General features: G+C 37.7%; 1 protein-coding gene across 1 annotated transcript in view; it reads right to left on the bottom strand.

Annotated features, from left to right (window-relative positions):
- The window catches only part of DMD (dystrophin), a 1,988,221-nt gene that overhangs the window by 265,575 nt on the left and 1,709,088 nt on the right, over positions 1-13,558 (bottom strand).

Genomic DNA, 13,558 nt, shown 5'->3' with positions numbered 1-13,558 from the left:
AAGTCACATGGTTCCTAGTCTTCATTTGTATATGGGATTTAATAAACAGCAGGACATCTTACTTGGTCTTGTTAAATTTTATTTTATTTTAATTTTTGTCCAGCATCCTAAATCTGTTGTAAACTGACTTTGAATCTTGACTTTGATCTTTCAGTATGTTAACTATCATTTTCACCTTTGTGTCATTTGAAAAGTACATAATAAGTGCACAGTCCATGTTCTTATAGAGATCACTGATAGAAGTCTGTGTTGGGGTGCAGGCAAGCAGGGAAAAATGTATGGTTGTGCAGGTTGTGCACTGCACAACTTTTAGGCAGTACACTTTGTGCAATGTGATAGGGAGTCATGTCACGCAGCAGAACTGAGTCCAGACAGTGGTTACCACCACTAACAATCTCTGAGATTGACAACTTAAGACAACAGTCCTCCTTGGGCAAGGTTATTGAAATACCTTCAAATCCACCAAAGAAGATAGTGTGAAGATCTATGTCAAATGCTGAAATTCAGGTACACTGCTGCATCACAAAACTGCTACTGATAAAGAAGTTGGCAAAGTAAAATAAAACCACAACATTAAGATGAAAACTTTCCAACATGACTCTAGTGACTATTAAAGTCTAAAATAAAGGAAAAGAAACATTTGCTCAATGATTCAAAATATGGCTTCTCCTGGATTTATAACTCTTCACATAAAAGTAACAAGCCAAATTAACGTTTAAAAAAACTTGAAACTACTAGGGGGAAAATTCAACAAAGTACCAAGTGGTGGACAACCAGCTAAACAGTAAAAAAATACTTACACTGATGCTTTGTTATTTAAAAATCCTTTTCCTTCAAAGCGAGATAAATCGTAAGGACTACCCCAATACATTTTTCAATTAAATGACTAAATTAATGTAGAGACATTTAATTAAAGTTCCACTAGTTTTTCCAAATGCTGTTAATTATGCCACTATCTAAAATTAAATCTCTCCCCAAACCCTTTTACATTTCTTCTGCTCATCTGATACAGATATAATTAAAATGCTGCAAGTTCACCTAAATGCATCCAAATATTATAAAATATGAAAAACTGGAGTTTCAGTAACTATTTAAGAAGCTGGTATTTAATGGGATTTTTACAATTCTTCAGGAAAGCCAATAGATGTTAAGTATGCACACACACACGTACACACCATGTCTCAAAAAGCCTCTGAAAATAAATTTCTTTTTATAGGTAAGACACTACAGTGAATACCACTGACAAATACAGTTTCAAAGGTTTTGCTTTTTTTTTTTTTTACCAGCAGAAGATAAGAATTTTTTGAGACTCCGGGTAATTAATTTCAGGAACAAGGTGTGCTCTAGTTTTAGCAGTTCTGTGCTACCATTTACTAAACAATATTAATTCCCTAATGACATCTCCAAAAGGCACTCTTCTACAAGTACTGAATTGAGAAACAATTCAGAATCTGGGCTTCCAGGTATTAGGGTCACAGTCTCAGGTGAAAAAAAAAGTAACCCCAACAGTCCTAACTGAATTCTTCGGGCAAGTAATCCTCCAGCAACTAAATAAAGGTTCTAACTCCTAAACTTATTTTCTCTTGCATATGTAGGGTGAAAACACACTGATCAAAACTGGTCAACCAACTGATATCCTTTCTTTCAGAATTGTATTTGAGTCTGACAGCTACCATTTTAATCACTCCACATGGAACAGTGTTCTGCCATCTAAAATCAACAGGTTCTATATATACCCTCAGCCTGTCCTCTAGACCTACAGGACTCATTATGCAAATATTTCTTCAAGAAACAAGGAGTACTTCTGAGTCAAGGGATGAGTCAGGTGCAGGCTGTATCTTTTGAAAGTAACTGATTTCTTCCCCCAGATTCCTTCCAGTTCTAATCAAGGGACTGGCAAATTAGGAGGAGACTTTTTCTAATTCACTATCAACAAAATCTGGGTCTCAAGAAATGACTGATGTCAAGGACGTGGCAGAATAAACAGCTGCAGGCAAACCTCTCCCCAAAGCACCAGAAATCAGAAATACACGCAGTTCTCAGCAGCTTATCACCTGAGGCACATGGTTAACCCACACGTGTATTTTTGAAGCACTATTCACAATTATGAAGACGTGGCAACAACCTAACTACCCAATGATGGATGAACGGATAAAGAAGATGTGGTATAGAGACTCAACGGAATAATACTCAGCTATTTAAAAGGATGAAATTTTGCTTTTTGTGACAACATGAATGGATCTTGAGGTATGGTTATGCTAAGCAAATAAGTCAGAAAGTGAAAGACAATTCCTGGTGGTATCTAAACAAATGTGTGGAATATGTAAAGGAAATGAACTGCCCAAACACAATAAAAAGAATGCAGACTCTGGGAATAAAAAGATCATTACCAGAGGGGTAGGGAGTAAGAGGATGACACACAGGGGTTAATCTGATAGTACTGGAACTCTGGTGGTAGGTGAGGTATGGTATGAACACATAGTAAAGTGTGAAGCTATGTTCCAGATATATATAGTATTATAAGTCACTGGTAACTCCATAACAAAAGAAATATAATGTAGCTGATTAAAAACAATATTACAAAAGCGCTCAAAAAATCCAGAATTGACACCAAATACCACCTCTAGGGATACAATAAAAATGGATTATCCTTTTTAAAACACAAAAAAAACCTGGCTATCAAAATTATAATTCATGAAAATTCCCTTGTAGATGTTATATTTACCAATATCCTTTATATTTTCTGTTCTGCCTACAGTAGTCTCTCCAGTTTTGCTATCTAGTTTCAGTTACCTATTCTCAACCGTAGCTTGAAAATAATATGTATAGGGGCCTTCCTGGTGGCACAGGGGTTAAAGTCTCAGTGTTATCAAGTTATCAAGCCAACCACTGCAGCACGAGTTTGATCCCCAGCCAGGGAGCTGACCCACATGGCGCTAGACCTCTGTCTTGCCCACTGCTGCCCTCAGCAGTGTATTTCAGCAGATCCACCTGTTCTGCTCCCCACTGTGTCTCTGGTGAATCCTCTCACCTACCCTGCATCCCTGGCCTACACCCCAGTTCTTGTATGCATAAAGAAAAAAAAAGAAAATATGTATAATGAGATATTTTTGGAGAGACCACATTCACTTAACTTATTACAGCATATTGTTATTGTTCAATTTTATTGTCGTTAATTTCTTACTGTGCCAAACTTTTAATTAAACTTTATCATAGCTATGTATGTATAGGAAAAAATATATTGTGAAAATACAGCAGGTTCTCAAATACCGTTACTATATTTGAGGTCATTTGTTAAAATGTTAATGAGGAAAAAAAACAATTCCAGTTGACACTGATGACTTCCTTTCCTTATAAGTCATTTTGCTTCAAGTCACAGTTTCCAAGAATGTATTGATTACATTAAGTGTGGACTTAATATACAGAAAACCTTATTTAAACAAAGTTGAAAGGATAGAAGTTAGCTCTCACGCACATGCAATCAGTGCACCATACAGAAGGCAGTCTGGCTGGCCTAGCAAGAAGAGGAGGGAGTGGGAAGGGTTTCTCCCCATGAGACCACGTTTTGGATCAGCTTCTTGTTGTTTCTGAAAAAAACTCATTTAGCTGTGAAATAACTGGTTGCTTATTTGAGGTCAACAGTATTGATAAATTCAGCAATCCCTCCTCCCAATCACCTTAGGAGTTATCCAACCTAACTGCGCTTTCCAATTGCTTGGAGAATTTTAAAAACACAGATGCTTGGTGCCTACCCTCTAAGATTGCCTTGGTCTGGGTGCAGCCTGGTCCTATAGAATCTTCTAAGTTTTCCAGGTGACTGAGATGCAGCCTGTACAACAGGCCTCTGTGTTTGTGGGGGAGGGGATGTTGGGGGAGGTGGGGTGAAGCAACTTGATAATAAAGGATTAGGACTCTGTAAGAGGGTTACCACAACTAAAGGGGCTATTTTGCCTGCTGAAAGGCCACTAGTAGAATTGAAGTTACATGGTGGAGTTATAATGGCTAATTAATCTTAGATACTTCAACATAGATAGTATATTTTGTATATGTAGTCAGCGCCAGCTTCAATTTCACTGGCAACTGGTTATCTTAATCAAGAGTTCATATGCCGGGCCTCCCTAGTGGTGCAAGGGGTTAAACACTGCACTATGAAGGAATCCGCAGCCTCTGCAGTGCGAGTTCGATCCCCGGCCAGCCAGAGAGCAACCCACATGGCGAAGTAGACCTCTCCTGTCTTGCCTGCTGTTCCCCTCAGCAGTGTATTTCAGTCAATCTGCCTGTTCCGTTCCCCACTGTCTCTGGTGAATCCTTTCACCACCACCCCCAATCTCTGGCCTGTACCCCAGCTCTTGTATGCATATTTTTTTAAAAAAGAATTCATACTGCAAGAGTACAGCCAGCCCTCAGCCCTCACCTTCTGAAAAATAGTAGAAGTCTTTGAGCTTTACCATCTATCATCTCTAGGAACCACAGAGCTTTTTCTAATGTACTTAATGCATGTCACAATGTGTGTATGCTGCAGAAGAGTGGCTTGGAATCAAAGTTCTCTCGGCTCTGAAGAGGAGCAGCATTTGCCAACCCAAAATATAGCTCTTTGGCATAGAGATTATCTTGAGATGGTTATTTTAAGAAACAGCAGACACAGGAGAAGCTCAACAGCTGAGTAGAAACTAAGTTGAAATTACCCTTTTGTAAGGGACATTTACATTTAAAAGGGAATATCCATTAGTTAGGTGCCTCCCTCTCTGCCCTGGGTGGTGGATGACTACGGACTCTCTAGAAACTCTTGTCCAACAGAGAAGGGAAAGCCTTCAACCTAAATAACCACCTTATCCTTGTCTACTGTGTTTTGCCTGATAACCTCCCCTAAGTGGTGGGCTTCCCCCACCAATATATTCTTTTGTCTTTAGCTAGAGATGGTATTAAAGCTGCTGGCTTAGACCTTTTCAGCAAGTTACTCAGTTCTCCAGGGTCTCTCCCATGTACACACGAAGTATACCTGCCATTAAACTTTATTTTTCTCCTGTTAACCTGTCATTTATTATAGGGGGTGTGAGTGGGGGGCGTCTCTAGAAGGGTAGAGGGAAAATTGCTTTTCTTCCCCTACAGAAGATCTCAGGCTGAGGCTGTGACTTGGGGGTCGTGTGTCAGAGTTTAAAAGGAATCATTCCATATACCGGTGGGTTTTCTCTAGCTGGATGAGTAATCAAAATGTTATAGGACAGGGAGAGGGTTGGGTGGGGCAGGGAACCTCCCCCTTTCCTGGGGACCACCCTGTTGCAAAAACAATGTCAAATGGGTTAGCAAAGGACATCCTTTCCCCCTAACAAAGGAACAACAACAAGTTAATAACATACATGAAGAATTTACATGGTTGTAAATTCTAAAGAATGGAGCACACTGGGAATATTTATCCTGCATTTTGGGACTTGGGGCATTAAAGACAGAGTGGGGGAGACTTCACGTGACAGACAAGAAGTGGGGAGCTCATACTTACTTTGAGAAAAAAGAGATTCTCAGATAGAGACTATGTTGACTTATAAACCTAGAAGTGGAAGAGACCCACAAGTTACATTCCTCTAAGTCATAAGGGGAGCAAGTGTGATTGTGTCTTTAATTAGGAAAAGGGCAGAAGCCTAGGAAGTGATGTTTTCTTTTTTATTAGGGAAGGGCAAAGGATTTGGCCAAGAATGGAAGCTTCTGCTAACCTTTGGGGCCCTCACTGCTCTCCACCCCAAGCAATTTGCATTCTTCAAGTAATGGTAATAGATTTCCTCAATTCTCAGGACCTTGATTGACCTTTAGTTACTACCAGGGTGACAAGAGGCCTAATCTGGGCCTACTGAAAAAAAGACTGTCTGATGCTTTTGGGTGCTGACTCTTCTGGAACCATCCCTCTTCTACCTTTTCAGTGGCTCTCCATTATTTACCAAAAAGAACCTAAGAGTAGTGTATGACCAAACTGATTTCAGTCAGTTCACAGCAGGTCTGGTTTGAGGCACTATGCCAGGAGAGTAGAAATGGATAAATATTTGGGGACAACTATTAAATACCTCTAAGTGATTTCCTAATTTCCCCATTAGTAGGGATGGCCCCAGCAAGATAGAGACTGAAATAATGTGGATTTTAAGCTTTCAACTAATACTCTTTCAGCTATTCTGTCAACTTATTCATAGACACACTGAGAGGAAACAGGGTCCATATTACAGCACAGCCTTTTAAATGTATCAATATGAGGAGCCAGGAAATGCTTTGTTCCTCTCCAAGGTTCTTTCAGTTAGTTTGTATTCCAGGAATGTTCATTTATTCCAAGCAATATCAGAAATTAATGCGGTAAGTGCTGGGGTAAGTGTAGGTGATTGGAGTAAAGGCAGCCTTCTTGAGTTAATGCCCAAGAATTCAATAAGCCTGTAATTTCTAAAGTCCTGTTTCACTCAAAATTTGAATGCTAAAAGCAATAATAATTGCAGTGGAAGGATGGTATCTATGCTTTTAAAGACAGGTAAATAATATTTGGCATAGCTCCTAAGAGTAATGCAACATAACTAACTGAAGCTTATATATACAACAAATACATTATTACATCTTACATCTCTGCAGAGCCCTCTAGAAAAAAAGAAAGAAAATCCTGGCTTGCAAATCGAGTAGATTGAATACAGTGATGTAAGAGTAATAGAGGGCAGTTTGATTTAATATTCTGTGGGAATCATAAGATGACAATGTGTCATCAATTTCTTTGACTCCTCCCCCATCGTCAGGGAACACATTTAACTGCTCCAGTATTACATGACTCCATGTGTACCAACAGCAAGAATTACCTTCAGTGCTTTATTGGTTAAAAAAAGGTTTCATTTCTAATTATTTTTATTGTGCTAGAATATACACAAAAATCGTTAAAACAGCAAATTTTATGCTATGTGTCCAGTGCAGTGATATCAAATACCTTCACAACATTGTGCAACCATAACTACCAGCCACCTCTACAACTTTTTACATTTTGTCAAGATTTAAACACTTTACCCATTCACCTATAACTTCCCTAGCAGTCGCCATTACATTTTCTGTCTCTATGAGGATTTTGACTAATTTAAGTACATCACACAGTATTTATCTATTGGTGATTGTTTTATTTCATTTTAGCACAATATCCTTAAGATTCATTCATGCCGTAGCATATTTCAGAATTTCCTTCCTGTTAAAAACATGGCCAATACCAAAAAAAAAAAAAAAACCACAAAACTATTGGCAAGGATGTGGAGAAATTGAACTCTTGGGCACTATTAGTGGGAATGGAAAATGGTATAGTTATTGTAGAAAATAGTATGGCAGATGCTCAAAAAGTCAAAAATAGAATTACCATTATTATCCAGAAATTCCACTTTCTGGGAATTTACCCAAGAGAATTAAGTCCAAGGTCTTGAAGAGTTATTTGTTTATCTGTGTTCATCAAAGCATTATTTACAATTGCTAAAACCTAGAAGTCACTCATGTCTGACTACAAATGAATGGATGAGCAAAATGTGGTCTATACACATAAAGTTCCTACACTTACATGTTCCTGCTTCCATTTTTCACTGCCCTCCCTGCCTCTCTTCATTTAAAGACATGAGAAATGATTCCACTGAGATCTTAGTTACCAGGTAGTGGTTCAATACCAATTTTACTAGACAATTTTGGGGGGACGTACATTATAAACAGGTTACATGATCTCTGTTCTCTGGAATTTAGATGTGAGAACAAACTTTGACCATGACCTGTGGTAATAAATGCATTTATCATAGCCACTTGGCATACATTCTGTATATAGGTGTGCATGTGTGTGTGTGTGTGTCGTGTGTGTGTTTGTACATGTGTCTAAAATAACACTTCCATAGGAAACCTTTGAAACTATCAGACTGGATCAGGTCCCTCCATTATATTTTTTCTTAAAAGTTGGGTTTTCTCCTTCCCAGTACTTATGATAGCAATGAACTAATACGTAGAAAGATGCTGAACCCAACTCTAGAACTGGATTCTAGGGTTCTAAGAGGGTAGGGCTCTTTCTCCTGTCTTTTTAGAGTATCGGCCCAAAGGAAAACTGATTTACAGCAATGTTACATTTATATGAGATATTTATTACATCCTCATAATCTGATTAAATGAATAAAGGCCTCAGTGAGGAGCACATTCCTGGGTTTTCAACTCATTTCAAAATCTCAAGGAACTATGTGATGGACAATGGGTTCTTTGGTGGTAGGAGAACTATGGTGACCACACCTGAGGGGAGAAATCCTCTACTGTCAAATATTAACAAGAATGTAAGAAAAAGGTACTTCATTAAAAATAAAGGTAAATAAAATAAATCTCAAGGTGGAGCCCAAGTATGTGACCCAATGTGTTTGTTGCCATGGTTTACAGAACAGCAGCATCAACATGGTGCCAGGGCCAAGAAGATGTACATAGGGGAGTGGGTTATACAACTAAAGGCTTATTTTTTTTCTCCTTCTTTATTTTCTCAAAGCTTGAGAATCTTTCTGGTTGGTATTTACTCATATTTATTGCCCCCCTTCCTTTAATCTGTCATTACCAAGCTAAGCTAGTCTTATTCATTTCTTATTTGACTACCATATAATATGCAAATAATATTTAACAACGTGGTGTTTTCTAGAAGGTTGAATAAAAACATACTGCTGTTTTGCTGTTTAATTTCTTTATGCAGTTTTGCTCAGTGGGGAAAATCAGAAAAATAAATCAGAAAAATATTGTATTTGTTTTGGAAAATAAACTCAATGGAGATAGGAAACCTTGGAATGTTTTCTTGATTAGCCACTAAGAAAAAGCTCTTTCTACAGAATTATATTCACATGCTAGCAGTTGGTCACTTTTTTAGTAAGATGTATTAAATTGCATGTATTTGTCCAGAGTCAGTTAATAGGAAACCCAAAACAAGAATAAAAGTTGCTTTGTGTATGGCCTCTTTCTGAAGAGTAAATATCCTTAGCTGAATGGCAAATAAGAACTGTCAGGCAAGGCTTATGTCTTTATCCCCTCAAGTAGGAAGTTGATCCAAAGCAGAACTCCCACCTGACATCAAAGAGAAGTCTGTGGTTTGGATTATCCCAACGGGAACTTAGCTGTAGAAAAGAACTGGCAAAGAAATACAAGGGGTATACAATTTTGTTCATTGTGTTTCAACAGAGCTTAATATTCCGAGACCACATGATAACAAAAGCCCGAGCCACTTTTGATGCACATGATCCTCATTTCTATTACTTTGTGTTCACATATAACATTTTATAGAATATATAACGTTACGTTATAAGTTGTCAATACACACCTCTCCTGTGCCACACAACTGCTGCCATTAGAGGTTTATGGCAATGACCTTATCTTGCATATGTGTATCTATCTGAGGCATGCTCTCTAGTTATATCAGGAATTCTATCTCGTTACAGCCATTAACTGACTTTTCTTTGTTATCTCAACTTGAAATCAGCACTCTCCTCCCAACACACCTAAAAAACAAGAATTCAAGCCAAGTTTGATCTCCTTTGCCATTCCTTGTGTACAACATCATATATAGTATTGTAAACCAATATTGCCTCAGTAAAGGGGGGCAAAAGGAAAACCTTTCTTATGTGTTTAGACACATAAAAACTAATTTTCACTAATTTTACTTTATTACATCCTCATACATAAATTTTAATTTAAAATTGATTGCCAGTGGCTGAACCCTAAAATAAGTGAGTTCATTGCCAACAGAAGTTTAGAATACTTCTCTGCTTTATTTTGCCTTACCTTTTATTTTTTTATTTTTTTTTAATATTAAATTTTATTTTTATATTCCCCCATACAATTGCAAACGCCCCAGTCTGACCCCAATCCTTCCCCTCCCGCCCCCCCACCCCAAAAAGTGTCTCTGGTTCATAGTTTTTTGTTGATTTTGATTTTCACTTTCTTATATTCATTTTCCTGGTCCCTTATTTAAGTTTTGCCTTACCTTTTAAAGACACAGATTAAATTTTTAGAAAAACAGAAGAGTTCAGAATTTTAAAAGGGGTAGGATAAGATACATAAGCTACCACATTTTCCCTTTCACCAGTTAATTTTAAAATTATGTTGTGACTATGTTAAAGTGGCCATCATACCAAAAGCAATAGACAGATTCAATGCAATCTTTGATAAAGTTTCAATGGTATGCTTCCAAGAAGCAGGACAAACATTACTGAAATTCACATGGAACCACAAAACAAGTTGGAACAGTGATATTACACTCCCAGATGACATAGATACTACAAATCTATAGTGACCAAAACAGTATGGTATCAGAATAAAAACAGACACACAGACCAATGGAGTAGAATTGACAGACCAGAAATAAATCCACACTTATGTGGACTGTTGTCTATGACACAGGAGTTAAGAGTATATAGTGGAAAAATTCTTTTCACCAAATGCTGATGAGAAAATTGGACAGCCACATGCAAAAGAATGAAATTAGACTACTATCTCACACCATATTGACTCAAACTGACTAAAAAATCGACTCAAAATGTATTAGACATAGATGTAAGAACCAAAACTACTAAATACATAGAAAAAGCATAAGTAAAACACTCTACAACGTTGGTTTCAGTGATGTCTTTGACAAAGGAAACAAAAGTAAACAAATGGCACATCAAATTACATATCCTCACAGTGAAGATATCATTAAAATGAAAAGACATTCTACTAAATGGGGGAACATATTTACATACCATACATCTGACAAAGTAGCAATACCCAAGATCTACAAAGAACTCATTCAACTCAACAAGAAGAAAACAAAAACCCAATCAAAAAATGGGCAGAAGACCTACATATATACTTCTCCAAGGAAGACATACAGGTGGGCCAACAGGCACATGAAAAAAATGCACATGACAAAATGCTGATCATCATTTATCAGGGAAATGCAAATCAAAACCACAATGTGATACAACCTGATTGCCAGGCGAATGACAGACTCATCTACATTGTCTTATTAGGTGGCTATACAGATATTTAGCATTGTTAATCAAGCATATCTTGTTGGCTTTGCAAGACTGAGTTATGTCCAATTCCTCTTTCAGACTCATAGTTCCATGATGATTTTGATCATCACCCGGTATCTAGTACAATGCTAGACATGTAGTGGGGGTTCAATATAGGAGGTAATGAATGATTCAGTTTGGAGAGAAAAAACATTAGACATGTAGTAGATCTATAAAGTAATGAATGAATTCATGGGAGAGTATGTCAATAATACACAGTTTCTTGAGGATCAAGGAAACTGCCAGAGTGGAGAGAGGGGTGGGCAGGGTGGATATATTTTACTTTAGTTGAATTGATGCAAGGCCTAAGAGAATTTATTTCTAGCGTGTAGAATCTGCAGATTACTGGACACTTCTGGGACATGAAAGTCAAAGGTAGAGCAAGGCTAGAGGTGGCAGTTCCTACACACTAAACACAGGTAATTGTTTCATTTTTTGTAATTGCTGCTTTTAATGACACAGAGACATACACTAACACAGGCGAGGCGCTTGCTGCAAGAGTATATGTATTTTTCTAGAAAAGGTCAAACTAAAATGAATTAACTGCCTGGTAACATGTGATCTGCCCTCCATTTCCACAAGGATTTACTCCACTTGCTTAGATGTTGGCAATTTTAAAATTCCGGTTCTTAATGTCCTCGGAAATATACAGATTTTAGAGCTTAGATTTTAAGAGACACCATTACCTGACAGGATAATGTCAGTTTTATCTGTGCTGGTGACTGGATTTGCTATGATACTTAAACAATAATCCAAATCAAATGATATTTTTTTGAGAGGATGTCAGGAAGGGAGAAAGAAAAGAACAAAATATATAGCATTTAACTTGGTTTAAAAACACAACACACTGCAGCTTCCCCTGCCTTCCAATTTTACTGGGAAAAAAAATCCCTGAGCAATTCATCTTCCTTTGGGTGCATGAATGACATTTTACTGTGATGTGATTATAAGAAACAAAATCCCTCAGAGATGCTGCCTTAAAATATTTCTCTTTATGATGTTCTGAGCTCGACAAACCTTGGTAGAAAACAGAATACTCTTAATTATGAATAAATTAACTAAATTAGTAACATGAGATGGATATGCAATTAAGGGATTGTTAATTGAAACTGGAAACACAGCTGTATACAGCTTCGAGATGAATCATACCAGTAATGACGCAGATGTTTATAAAATGTGATTATCTTTAGTGGAGACAGCATCGCATCTCCCAAGCCCATTCTTATATTGTGTCACTGAAATGGTTTTTAAACCCGTGAACACCAGGAATCAGGATCTCAGGGACGGCAAATTAGGCTCCCTGGATATGGGAATTAGTGTTGTCTGAATGTCAGCAATTTGATACTCCAGCTTTCAAAGAATGTAGATATGGAGCCAGCAACAAACATCTGTTAGTTGCATGGTCTTCAAAAACAACCACCACCAAAAGTTGCTGGCAAACTAGTGCCTGCTTCAACCTGAGAAGACCATAAAGTATCTATAAGCAGTCACCCTGCTATGTGTCAAAGAAAGGTATAGAAAACGTAGCCCCAGGGCTCAGTGAAAGCGCCGTTTGCATACATGGTAAACGCACCCTCTGCCGGTGGAGCTTTTAAAACATCTTTTGCTATGTTCCTGGCAATCAAGCTAGGAGAAAAAAAATCTTCACAACTAAAGGAAGCAGCGGGAAAAATGCTGTCATTAACTTGCTGTATGTTTAATTGTACTAAAATTATCAGTAATTCTACAGCAATTTGGAAGCTTCCATTTTTTAAAGAAATGTTTTTGCTTATCACACACTTTTTTGTCCCTTGTAATTCCCATCTCTCCCAGGGAAAGGAAATGTCCCTGTGGATCTGGATTTTAATCGAGTTGCATGGCCTATGCATAAGATTTCCTCGGACAAGGTCAGGGGTTGGGGCTACATGCTACGTTCAAACCACAGCCCAGTGCTTAGGGGAAGGGGAACTCAGCTAAATGGATTCTAGTCTTTGGAATTCAGCTTCTTAGTCTCTGGACACCAGCCTGTAGTGTTAAGTTTAAAGCAATAACCCTGTCAGCTTGGCTGGGGCTTAAAATGTGGAAGGCAGCACCATGTGAAGTGCAGACTTAGCAATGGAAGTTGTAGTTTTAAAAAAGTAGTAAACAATTTCAAGTATTCACTAATAGAAAATATATTTTCACCATAGCTTAGCTCCTCCTTCAAAGCTATCAGTTTTGTTAACAAAATCTAGTTCTTGAAAAGCAACAAAAATGAAACAGGAGATGCTCTCACATTAGCCAGGAACTTCCACTAGCAAAAAAATGCAGGACACATAGAAAATCTGCCTTAAAATTCAGGGGAATTTACACATTTCTTAATGAAGTATTTGGAAGGCTTGAGACCTCAGACAAGTCAATTCTCCATTTTACATTGACCGTGGGCATATGGGGAACAGTTCATTTATGTTCCTTAAAACAATACACTTTCAGGAATAACTAAGGAAAAATGTAAACAAATAATACACACCACTATTCATTGCTTTTTG

This window comes from Talpa occidentalis, unplaced genomic scaffold, assembly GCF_014898055.3.
Source record: "Talpa occidentalis isolate TD23 unplaced genomic scaffold, MPIMG_talOcc4v2.1 talOcc4.15, whole genome shotgun sequence".
Lineage (NCBI taxonomy): Eukaryota > Metazoa > Chordata > Mammalia > Eulipotyphla > Talpidae > Talpa > Talpa occidentalis.
Note: the sequence above shows the minus strand (reverse complement) of the source record. Positions and strands in the feature narration are given on the sequence as shown.